Below are 12,007 nucleotides of genomic sequence, written 5' to 3'. Positions count from 1 at the left end.
ATAAATTAAATAAACTCGATTTATTAAATTGCCCTATTCCAACACGAGGATATGTAAATGAGACGGGGTGTACGACCGACCGATATGGCGGATTTCTTTCCCATCTCAAGTCAACGCGGGTGCCGGAATGGTACTTTAACTCATACTCAAACTATTCTAGTTTCGATATTAGTTAGACGATGTTAGACAATGGTTAGTAAATAAACAATAAAAAAAACGAAATAAAAAGGAGAGAAGGGAGTTTTAATGCACCCTCAACCTACATGTATCGTTGACACCGTCTTGGGTCGTAATCGATCGTAGATTTTATCTCGAGGGGCCGTCGTCGACGAAGACAATTGAAATTGAATTTTGAAATCCCGAAACAAACACGTTCAAAAGGCAGACTTGAGCAGCGATTTTCAATCGCTCACCACGACTTCGTTTCTCAACGATTTTTCAAACCGAAAGATGTTTTGGAAACTAGAAAGACTAAATTTTGTGAATATGGAAACAAACCAGAAGTTTTAATAGGATTTGTGCACGAGAATCAAGGCCAAATACCACGACAGAAACTCGAAAACAAGATTTGTGTCCCTGTTTTCGAGCGGCTGTCACGGCTTTAGTTTAGGGTTTTTTTGGACGATTGATGGTTGTTATTTGCAGTATGTTATGGGGAGAACTTAGAGGAATGAATGTATGGTGAAGGGGGGGTATTTATAAGGAGTTTCGAAGGGTAGAAGTAGGGCAACAAGCAGTCGGGCCTGTTTCGCATAGCTGCTGCCCATCAGCTAATTCGTGGGGTTTTTAGGGTTTGTATGGGGGTTTTCTTGGTGGTTAAGCTAAGGTAATATGGGTAGGATACTAAGGTATGGTGTAGTGTTAATGGGCACGGGTTTGGTAGCTGTTTGGAGCGGGTTTTGGGCTCGGGATTGAGCACGCAAAACAGGGGGGCTTCTTGTGTTGCGGGCTGTTTGTGGAGTATTTGGGACGGGAATTGGATGGGTTTTGTGGTGTTCTAGGTGCTGGGTTGTTTTGGTTTATGTGGAGTACGGGTTGGTGGTGATGGGTTGCAGGTTTGGACCAAGTGTGAGTCGGTTTAGAAGGGCTTTCGATGGGCTATACAAACACGGGTAAAGAAAGGAATTGGGCTGTGTTGGGGAGTGTTTAGGACGAGATTTGGGTGTGGATATGGGGGTTCGAACTGGGGTTGAATGGGTAGAGGCCTAGGTTGGTTAGTGTACTCGAGATTCGTGCCAACTCGTAAAGAAAACGGGCTTAAAAACCGAGCTAAAATCGAGCTCCAAAACGCGTGGTTGAAACGAGTTTTAAATTTTCAAATTCGATTTTTCAAATCAATTAGCACATTTAAAATGAATGATTTTTCAAATCAAAAAAATATATTTTATTTACAATAAAATAAATTTAAGAAAATAAATTCAAATTAAAATAATAAAATGAATTCACTTAAAAAAAGCTTTAACTTAAATATCATTTAAATTAATAAAATACTCCGTCGACAACGCTCATTCCACATCGTAAAACGAACCCAAATAATGACAATGACAACTAATAAATACATGCGTCCTATCATCATCGGGTGTTTGTCGGGTTTTCTATAAATTCCAATATCGACAGATATGGGTATCTACATTTAGGTATCTTTTAATTATGAACCGCTTCACAATAATTAATTGGCCAAAACAAACAAAAAACAAAAACCCCCTTTTTTTTATATGTCTCGGCTAAAACAGCAAAAAGAACGGAAAAAAAAAAAAAATTTCTTTTTAAATTTTTCTCGGTAAAACTGAAAAGAAACAAAAACAACCCGTTTTTTTTCTTCTTCACGGTTTTTGTGTAAAAACCGAAACAAAACAACAAATTTTTTTTTTTTTTTATTTTGTGCCCACTGTGAACAGTAACCGAGACGTGAACAGTAACAGAAATTTTTTTTTTTTTTTTAATTTCTCGGCTGTATGAACCGAAACAAAAAAAAAAAAAAAAACCTAATTTTGTTTATGTCTCGGCTGAAAAAAAAAACAACAACAGCCCCAAATTTTTTATCAAATCGGCAAAACAGATTTCCATTTACATCTCGATTTAATAAATCGAAACATCTACAAATTATCATATTATTATCTTAACCGATTAAAAACAACAATATGAATATCAAATGGAAATAAAACAACAAAAACCGCAACATAATAGCTGCAAAAAAAAAGTTCTCGGCAAAAAAAAAAAAAATTTAACCGTGTAAAATTTTTTTTTTTCGAAACCCTAATCATGTTTACAAACAATTTTATGAAAATCATCAAAATTAAAATTCGTGATCTTGGCTCTGATACCACTTGTGGGATTTATCTGTATGCATCCCTTTAAATTCAAGGATTATAACGAATAATAAATTGATGATTACGAGTCATAAAACTAAATTGCATAAACAAAAGCATAAAGGATTAAAAAATAACCTTCGGTCCTAGTAAATACGGCCTAAGAACAATATCAAAGTTGATATTCGCCTATCAGTTGCACCCAACACGATATGAGATATGCCCTTAACTTGTTGCTAGAATCGATCCCTCAAATTTTCTGTAAAATTAATTAGGGTTTATGTTTTTGTGTTTTTTAGATGAGAGGCAAGAATGGGAAAAGAAATCAGGTTAAGAAAAAACCCTACTCTCCTCTTATTGTCACCGAAATTAGGGTGAAAGAGGGAGATTTTTTTTTTTCTAAATTCGGCCCATCTGACCGAAATTAATAAGGAGTATAATTTCCTTATTTTTGGTTATTCCAAAAATGTATAAAATGTGTTAAATATAAATTGTCATCTAGTGAGGATTGATCCCACAACCTCTTGGTTTGAGTACCCTCACTATTACCACTATGACACATTCATCTTGTTGATTAAATATAACCGATTAAATTTAAGTACGAATTAACATATTAATTCGTCCAAGCTAACATTATATACATTAATTAAATATAACTTATTATATTCAATTTTACGAATTGACAGTTAATTCGTCTCAACTAATATTATTTAATCCTCATTAAATAATTGTCTCATCAACACATTGACTAACTGTTTAATCATATAAGGCATCAATGTGATTACATTTCCATAACCACATCTCTCAAACACATCCTATAGGTGTGACCTTTAGAGACCAGTTGATCACCGCCATCTGTATGATAATAACGTCAAACTTTCTAGCAAGCCAACCGTTATTAGGTAATCGTTAATCAACTGATAAAATACGAAGTATATCCTCGTGAACCTGTAAGAGATTTACAAATGTTCTCACACTAATTTGTGGAGGACACAAGCTCCAACACATACATACCTGATCAAAAAGGAAAGGGTAACACTCTCTCATGGCCTCCTCTGCCTCCCATGTAGCTTCCTCAGACTCGTGGTTAGACCAAAGGATCTTAAGCAAAACTGTCGCACCACTCCTAGTCTTCCTAACCTTCTGGTCAAGAATCTGCTTAGGCACCTCAAGATATGACAAGGACTCATCTAGCTCTAAGTTGTCTGCCTCTAACACATGTGACGGGTCACTCACATACTTCCGCAGCTGAGATACATGAAACACATTATGCACTCTCTCTAACGCAGCTGGTAAAGCTAGACGATATGCAACCTCTCCAACCCACTCTATGATCTCATAAGGCCCGATGAACTTCTGACTCAGCTTGCCTTTCTTCCCAAATCTCATAACCCCACGCATAGGAGACACTTTCAGAAGAACCTTATCCCCAACCTGAAACTCTATATCCCGGCGATGTAGATCTGCATAACTCTTTTGCCTATCCTGAGCTGCTCTCATCCTTTCCCTGATCATCTTAATCTGCTCAACCATCTCATGCACCATCTCTAGTCCTAAAACCACTGCCTCAGCACTGTCGTCCTAACAAATCGGACTCCTACATCTCCTCCCATATAAAGCCTCGAACGGTGTCATACCAATACTAGTGTGATAGCTGTTGTTGTAAGAAAACTCTATCAAATCTAACCTCTGTTCCCAGCTACCACCAAAGTCCATCACACAAGCTCGCAGCATATCCTCAAGAGTCTTGATTGTTCTCTCAGTCTGACCGTCTGTCGTAGGATGAAACGATGTACTCATCTTCAAAGTTGTTCCCAAAGATTCCTGCAACTCTTTCCAAAACCTTGAGATAAATCTCGCATCTCTGTTAGATACTATGTCCTTAGGAACTCCATGTACCTTAAGCACATTCTTCCGATAAGCTATAACTAATTGTGCTTTAGTCCATGTATCTTTCATTGGCACAAAGTGAGCTGACTTGGTCAGTCGATCCACTATTACCCATATCATGTTGTTACCCCGTTGACTCTTTGGCAAACCCACGATAAAATCCATAGAAATGGATTCCCACTTTCACTCAGGTACCTCTAAAGACTGAATCTTACCTTGTGGTCGTCGCTGTTCCCCTTTAACTCTCTGGCATGTCAAACAACGGGCCACAAACTCAGCTGTTTCTTTTTTCATCCCATGCCACCAAAACGTGTTCTTTAAATCCTTGTACAGCTTGTCACCACCTGGATGTACTGAATATGGTGTACAATGTGCCTCAGTCATGATTGTCTTTTTCAGCTCCTCATCATAAGGGACACACCACCTACCGTCAAACCTCAAACTACCATCTGTATGAATAGAGAATCGAGACACTGTCCCTTTCTCTACTCCAGCTCTCCACTCAACCATCTTAGGATCCAACGCCTGTTTACCTCTAATATCACCATAAAGATCAGGCTGCACTGTCAAATCTCCCATGGCATCCCCTCTCTGCATCATATGTATCCCAAACCTCCCCACCTCATCTCTCAACCTCATCAAAGATAGAGTTGTACACAAAGAATATACACTCTTCCTACTCAAAGCATCTGCAACAACATTGGCTTTCCCTTCATGGTAGATAATATCCATGTCATAATCGCCAATCAGCTCCATCCACCTCCTCTGTCTCATGTTCAACTCCTTTTGAGTGAATATGTACTTGAGACTCTTGTGATCCAAAAATACCTTAAAGGTCACCCCATAAAGGTAATGTCTCCATATCTTGAGATTAAATACCACTGCACCCAACTCCAGATCATGTGTAGGGTAGTTCTCCTCATACGGCTTCAATTGCCTAGAAGCATAGGCAATCACCTTACCGTTCTGCATTAACACACATCCCAACCCGTTCTTTGAGGCATTTGTATACACCTCAAAGTTTTCGATCCCTTCAGGCAATGCTAAGATAGGAGCTGTGGTCAAAAGCTCCTTTAATGTTTGGAACGCCGTCTCACAACTCTCATCCCAACGAAACCTGATCTCTTTCCTCATCAACGCTGTCATAGGTCTATCAATCTTGGAGAAATCTTTCACGAACCGTCTGGAGTATCCAGCTAAACCCAAGAAACTCCCGATCTCAGCAACGTTCTTTGGTGCTTCCCACTTTGTCAGTGCCTCAATCTTTGTCGGATCCACAGCTACCCCATCCTTAGAGATCACATACCCCAGAAAAGCAACTTTCTCCAACTAGAGCTCACACTTGGACAGCTTAGCATATAACTCATGCTCCCTCAAAGTCTGCAAAACAATCCTCAGATGCTCCTCATGCTCCTCCTTAGTCTTGGAGTAGGCTAAGATGTAATCGATAAACACCACTACAAACTTGTCCAAAAACTGTCTGAAGATTCTGTTCATCAAATCCATAAACACAGCTGGTGCATTAGATAACCCAAATGGCATCACCACATACTCATAGTGGCCATACCTCGACGTGAAAGCTGTCTTTGGTATGTCCACCTCTCTAATCTTCACCTGATGGTACCCCGACCTCAAATCAATCTTGGAAAAGACTGATGCACCACTCAACTGATCAAACAGGTCATCTATCCTTGGCAAAGGATACTTGTTCTTCACTGTCACTCGGTTCAGCTCTCTGTAGTCTATGCACAACCTCAAACTCCCATCTTTATTCTTCACAAAAAGAACTGGTGCTCCCCACGGTGATACACTAGGTCTAATGTATCCCTTCTCTATCGGATCATCTAACTGCTTCCTGAGCTCCTCCATCTCCTTAGGACCAATCCGGTACGGCGCCTTAGAGATTGGCCCCGTCCCCGGTTTCAACTCAACCGTGAAATCTATCTCCCTCTTCGGTGGCAACCCCGGAATCTCCTCTGGAAAAACATCTGCAAACTCTCCCACCACTGGTATCTGATCAACTGTCGGACTCTCTATCCGGTGATCTCTCACATGGTACAAGATCAAAGGGCATCCCTTCCTCAGATAGGACTTCAAGGAAACAACTGCAATCAACTTGACTTTGGGTTTGACCACAAACCCACGATAAGACACACTAACACCCTTAGGACCTCTCAAAGACACTTTCTTTTGATGACAGTCTATCTTAGCTTTATACTTTCCCAACCAATCCATCCCGACTATCTTCTCAAAACCGTCAAAAGGAAACTCTAGCAAGTCTACAGGTAGATCAACTTGCCCAACTATCATAGGTACATCCCTATACAACCTCCCACAAGATACAGACTTACCCGAAGGTATAAAAACTTTCTCACTTACAGACTCATATACCCTCAAACCCAACCGTTTAACATGACTCAAAGATACAAACGACTGAGATGCCCCCGAATCAAACAAAACAAAGGTATGAATACTGTTAACAAGAAAAGTATCATGAACAGCTTTCCACTGGTCTTCTGTCCACCTCCCTGGACAGTACTGGATGATGTGGTCGGTTTAGCACCCGACCCCTGATTGTTGTTGTTGTTCGTAGCAGGTTTCTGATAAGAATTACCGCCATTGCGGTTACCTCCACCCTGGTAGCTCTGACTTCCCCGGTTAGACCATGACCCGGACGGTCTATTGCTCGCATAACTCTGTGCCGGCCCCTGAGAATAGCTCCCCTGAGCCGATCTCTGAAAAGCTCCAGGTAAACTCGTACACTCATGTCTCTTGTGGCCTACACCGCCACAACCATAACAGGTCATCCCCCAACTACCTCTACCACTCACACGGCCACGCCCAAAGGAAGCCCTAGCACTGAACCCTGACATAGAAGAAAACGCTCTAGTCTGATTGTGGTTGCCTTTCTTATGGCTAGATTGGCCACCACCTTCACTCTCAGCCTTTCTTTTCTCAACTCCTCTCTCCTGAGCCATCTCCACCAACCTCTCAGCTCTCCTAGCCCTCTCATAAGCTTCCTTAACATCGGTAAGGACTCCCACAGGTAACTTATCCATGATCTTAGGGGTCAACCCCCTCTCAAACCTCAGCGCTAGGTTCTCCTCACTCAAACCCATGTCCTCAGCATACCTAGACTTCTTATTAAACTGTTTGTAGTACTCAGCCACGGACATGTCAGATGTCATCCTAAACCCATCAAAATCCTCCCTCAGCTTACTCCTCACATGCTCAGGTACGAACTCTTTCCTCATAGCTCTCTGAAACTCTTCCCAAGGTATAGCAGGTAAGCCCTGCTTCGTGTACATCTCCCTAGCACTCACCTTCACCTTATCCCACCACTCACCAGCTGCTTCCCTCAGGTAGAACGCAGCTTGCTCTACTCTTATCTCATCAGGACAGTGTACCAAGTCCAGTATGTTCTCCATCTCACGATGCCAGTTGTCAAGAATATTAGGCTCCCCGGTCCCCTTGTACTCTTTTTGGTTAAACCTCACTATATAAAGGCTGATCTTGGAGTGGTCAAACTCCTTATCCTTTCCCACTCTCTTTAGGGCCTCAGTAAGAGCATCTTGGTGCTCCAACATCTTAACTACATCGTCGATGTTCATGCTCTCAGCTCTCGCATACAAGGCGTTTCTCTTGGGCGACATCTTGAGACTATATAAGAAAGGGTAGATATAAACATACGCACTAAAACCTCAAACACGAAAGCAGACTGCCCAGAACACACTCGATCGAGTGCCTAAACCTACTCGATCGAGTAGAGGCTACTCGATCGAGTGCCCACTATACTCGATCGAGTGCCCCAACATCAGACCCAAAACAGACCTTCTGATCTCTAACATACTCGACCGAGTGACCCCCTACTCGATCGAGTGCCCAAAAACACGATTCTGGTTTTAAAAACGTCAAATACCCACTCGATCGAGTCAGACCGACTCGACCGAGTACCTTACCTACTCGATCGAGTGCGCCCTACTCGATCGAGTCATGCTGACTCTTATATACTACCCGCATGTTATCTCACATATCCCAACATATTATACAACTTTATAAACTCAACATTATAATATAGCTAAGCATGCAATTCCACATAACTCTTCATATAATCATCAAAATAACTCTTTCATGTTATCAAATGCCATATAATAAACATCCAACATGCCTCTTATTCAAACAACATTTATATACTTCACCAACCTTTCATTCACAATTTCAATCTTCTACTCCCAACATCCAACAATTCACAGCATATATCGTCACATCCACATACAAACTATCAAACATCACATACAACCTTGACATATACCCCCCATGTGACCGGTTCAAAATTGTAGGGCGAGTTCGCGACTTTAGGACGTCTCCCAAGTCTTTGCATTAGCTCCTACAACCTTTACCCCAGGTTCATTTTAATTGACTCCCTATATTCATTAGATTCATTGGTTACAGGTTTCAGGATCGTCGCTCTGATACCATTTTGTAACACCCCCATACTCCAAGTGCCTTACCAAGACCACTTAGGTATAAAGATGCTACCATCTCGGTTGCCCGAGGCAATGATAATCATAAGACAATAACGAAACAACATTTAAATAGTATAACTTTAGTGAAAGGTTACAATCCAAACCAAAATACGGTTACATGTCCTCAAAACCAACAACTAAAAGAAATGTTTGACAAACTAATCATGGTACATCGGAAGACTCTATCATTAGACGGTGGCACATCCCAGCTATCCCATGTAACTCGACTCATACCTGCTCAAAAACTGCTCACCATCCCTGAATGGATCACCACAGTTTTTAAAACAAGAAACGGGGTCAGTACTAATCACACAATTTATATAAACCAGCAACACAGTAAACAAACAGCTCAATCATCACAGATATACTCCGAACTCCAATCCCAACTCCACAATCCTGACTACACACTAAAGTGTGTAGTCCTGCCAGAGTGCCTATCGCAACCGGTCACTCCACGCCGCCAGTAGGGGACCGCAGCCATACCCACCAAATCCCTGCTTATCTCCGTCGAGCGATAATCCCGAATTCCTTAATGTGCACATCCCTTCTGTGGCGGGTTCCACAGAAGGCGAATAATGGGCGTGAAGCCACTCCCGCAAGTGACTCCACTCAGCCAGGGACGCGCCCCGAAGAACACAGACAGATACAAACAATCACAACTACTATCAGCAACCAAATCCAGCAATCGTCACAATACGAGTATGATGAAATTCAACAACCACAAACACCAACAACACATTATGGGTCTAATACTGAGTAGGGAAACCCTACCTGGAAAGCAACACATTCAGACGGTCTCAACAGCTGATATCAAAAGGCTTCTTCTACGAATCCTCCTCCTAACATACAAACATATAATCACTACCAATCACGAAACACAACAAAACCCCCAAATCCCAATATTAGGGTTTAACTAACTTTAACGAAATACTATAAAAACGGTACATAGATCTTACACTCGACGCAAGGATTACAAAGATATAAAGAAAGGTGAAATCCGACCTTCCAAGCTCCGGGATTTGCCAACAATGCGATTGATGCGAAGAATGTAGTTTGTTTTCTCTTTGAAAGTGATTAGGTTTATAAAAGTGTTTAAAGAAAGTGACGGAAGTAATTATATACCAAATCGCATTATTAACAAAACCCGACAAATCATCCCCCCGTAAACCGGCTACTCGATCGAGTAGCTGAGATACTCGATCGAGTGCCCCCTACTCGATCGAGTATCAAGGTTACTCGATCGAGTACCCAACAGGTCAGAAACTATTTTTAAAACACAACACACCCTTACTCGACAGAGTAAGGCCCACTCGATTGAGTACCCAAAGACTCATAAAACCGTAGTATTACAGTTACAAACATATATGGTGGAGTAATTGAAGTTTGTATAGACTGACGTATTTAGCACATAAAAGACCAGCTCTATCATGGCAGCTTCATTCATGTCATATGCCAGTCTGATCCATGTAATTTGTTAAATAGACTCTCTATTTTAGGCATCTCATCGTTGACCATCCGTTTAGAATTACGTTTCCGTTTTGGATTGCAAATTCCCAAAATTGAGTTCAATAACTCAAACCGACTCAGATTAGTTTGATCTTATGGGGAGTGACACTAGGTCATAATCCATATTTTAATAAATCAAATTCATTACTTAGATCTTTGCCACTACGATCAGATCGTAATGCTTTAGCACTTTGTTCAATTGGTTCTCTACGTCATTTAGAAATTCCTTTAAATTTCTCAAATGCTTCACTTTGCGGTGATGCTCATTAGAACACATACATCGACATGTATTACTCCCAACAAATCACTTGCTTGTGTCCCTTTACCACTAAAGGAAGTACAAATCATTTTGCAAAGGAGACAAGATTCACATATTCCATATGATTGAAAATCAAATGGTTCATTAAATCTAGTCGACACTAGCTTTCAATGTGTTTCTCATTTATGTGACCTAATCGAAAAAGCCAAATGTACAAATCATTTGGATCACTAGTTATGAGTCTTTTGGTTTGTATGTTATAGATATCTTTAGTTGAGTTGGAAGTGTCTAAAACATGAATACCATTAAGAGAATTGACTTGGCTTCTAGCCATGTCAATTTTCAAACAAAATACAACGATTGTTTTTTATGGGGAAATATGAATCCTTCTATGTCTAACATGAAATAATGTTTTAGATAAAATGGGTACGTAATCACCATTATGTAGATTACAACTCAAAGCTTTTAGCTAAAACAAGTACACAAGTCCCTCTCGAAGTGGCGGCTACCCTAGCTCCATTTCCTTGTGGGAGATTTATATCACTCTTGTTTAGCTTTTCCACATTTCCAAGCCCCTGTATACAATTACAAAGGTGAAAACCACAACCGGTATCCCATACCCACGTTGAGGTGGATGTATAATTTATATCAATAACAACTATTTCAGAAGAAATAGTACCAAGTGGAGTGACAAGTCCAGCTTTGATATCTCCCAAATACTTTGGGCAATTTCGTTTCCAATGGCCCATGACATTACAATAATAACATTCTTCATAAGATTGGGCACCCTTCTTGGTCTTGGTTGTGGTAGTCTCACTATCCATTTCCAATTCATTATCAGGTTTGGGTTCCTCTCCCATCTTTGCCTTCCCTTTAATTATACCATTACTCCTTTTAGTTGCAAGAACATTCTTGCCACAACTCACACTGAATTTAATATTTCTCCTTGTTTCTACAAACAAGGATGCCTTGGGTTTAGTGAGATTTTCATCACAAGATTTTCTTACTAAATATCGGAGTGGGTGGTGTGGAAGTGGTAAAGTAGCAAAGATTTCCATCCTGACCAATGCCAAAGAGTAATTCTCTAATCGTATCATTGTCATACTCGGAGCACTTTTCATCAAATGATTGGAGCCATGACTTAATAGTGATTGGTGTAAGAGTATTTGATGAATCCATTGCGAATAAATAACTACAAAAACGGAAATGAAGGAAATAATTAACATCTATTATTTTAATAATACTTGTAAACACTTTAAACAAGTTTTAGCATTTATATAGTGACCTCTACCCAACTATTATAAATGATCCCGAGATCCAAATTCATATTAATTCGGGCACGGTGAGCCCATTCATCCCTTATTAATATAACTCGGTGGATTAACTCTTTAATCGATTATACTTCTAGAACTCTCGGTCGATAAAATTACTTTAATATTTATCTTTAGCCCGGAATACATGCGACTACGGTCACGAATACTTCCGTTGAGCTCAATCCAAATTTCAATGTAATAACA

The sequence above is a fragment of the Silene latifolia genome, chromosome 2 (assembly GCF_048544455.1).
Source record: "Silene latifolia isolate original U9 population chromosome 2, ASM4854445v1, whole genome shotgun sequence".
Lineage (NCBI taxonomy): Eukaryota > Viridiplantae > Streptophyta > Magnoliopsida > Caryophyllales > Caryophyllaceae > Silene > Silene latifolia.
The sequence above is the reverse complement of the archived record's forward strand: the minus strand, read 5'-3'. Positions refer to the sequence as shown.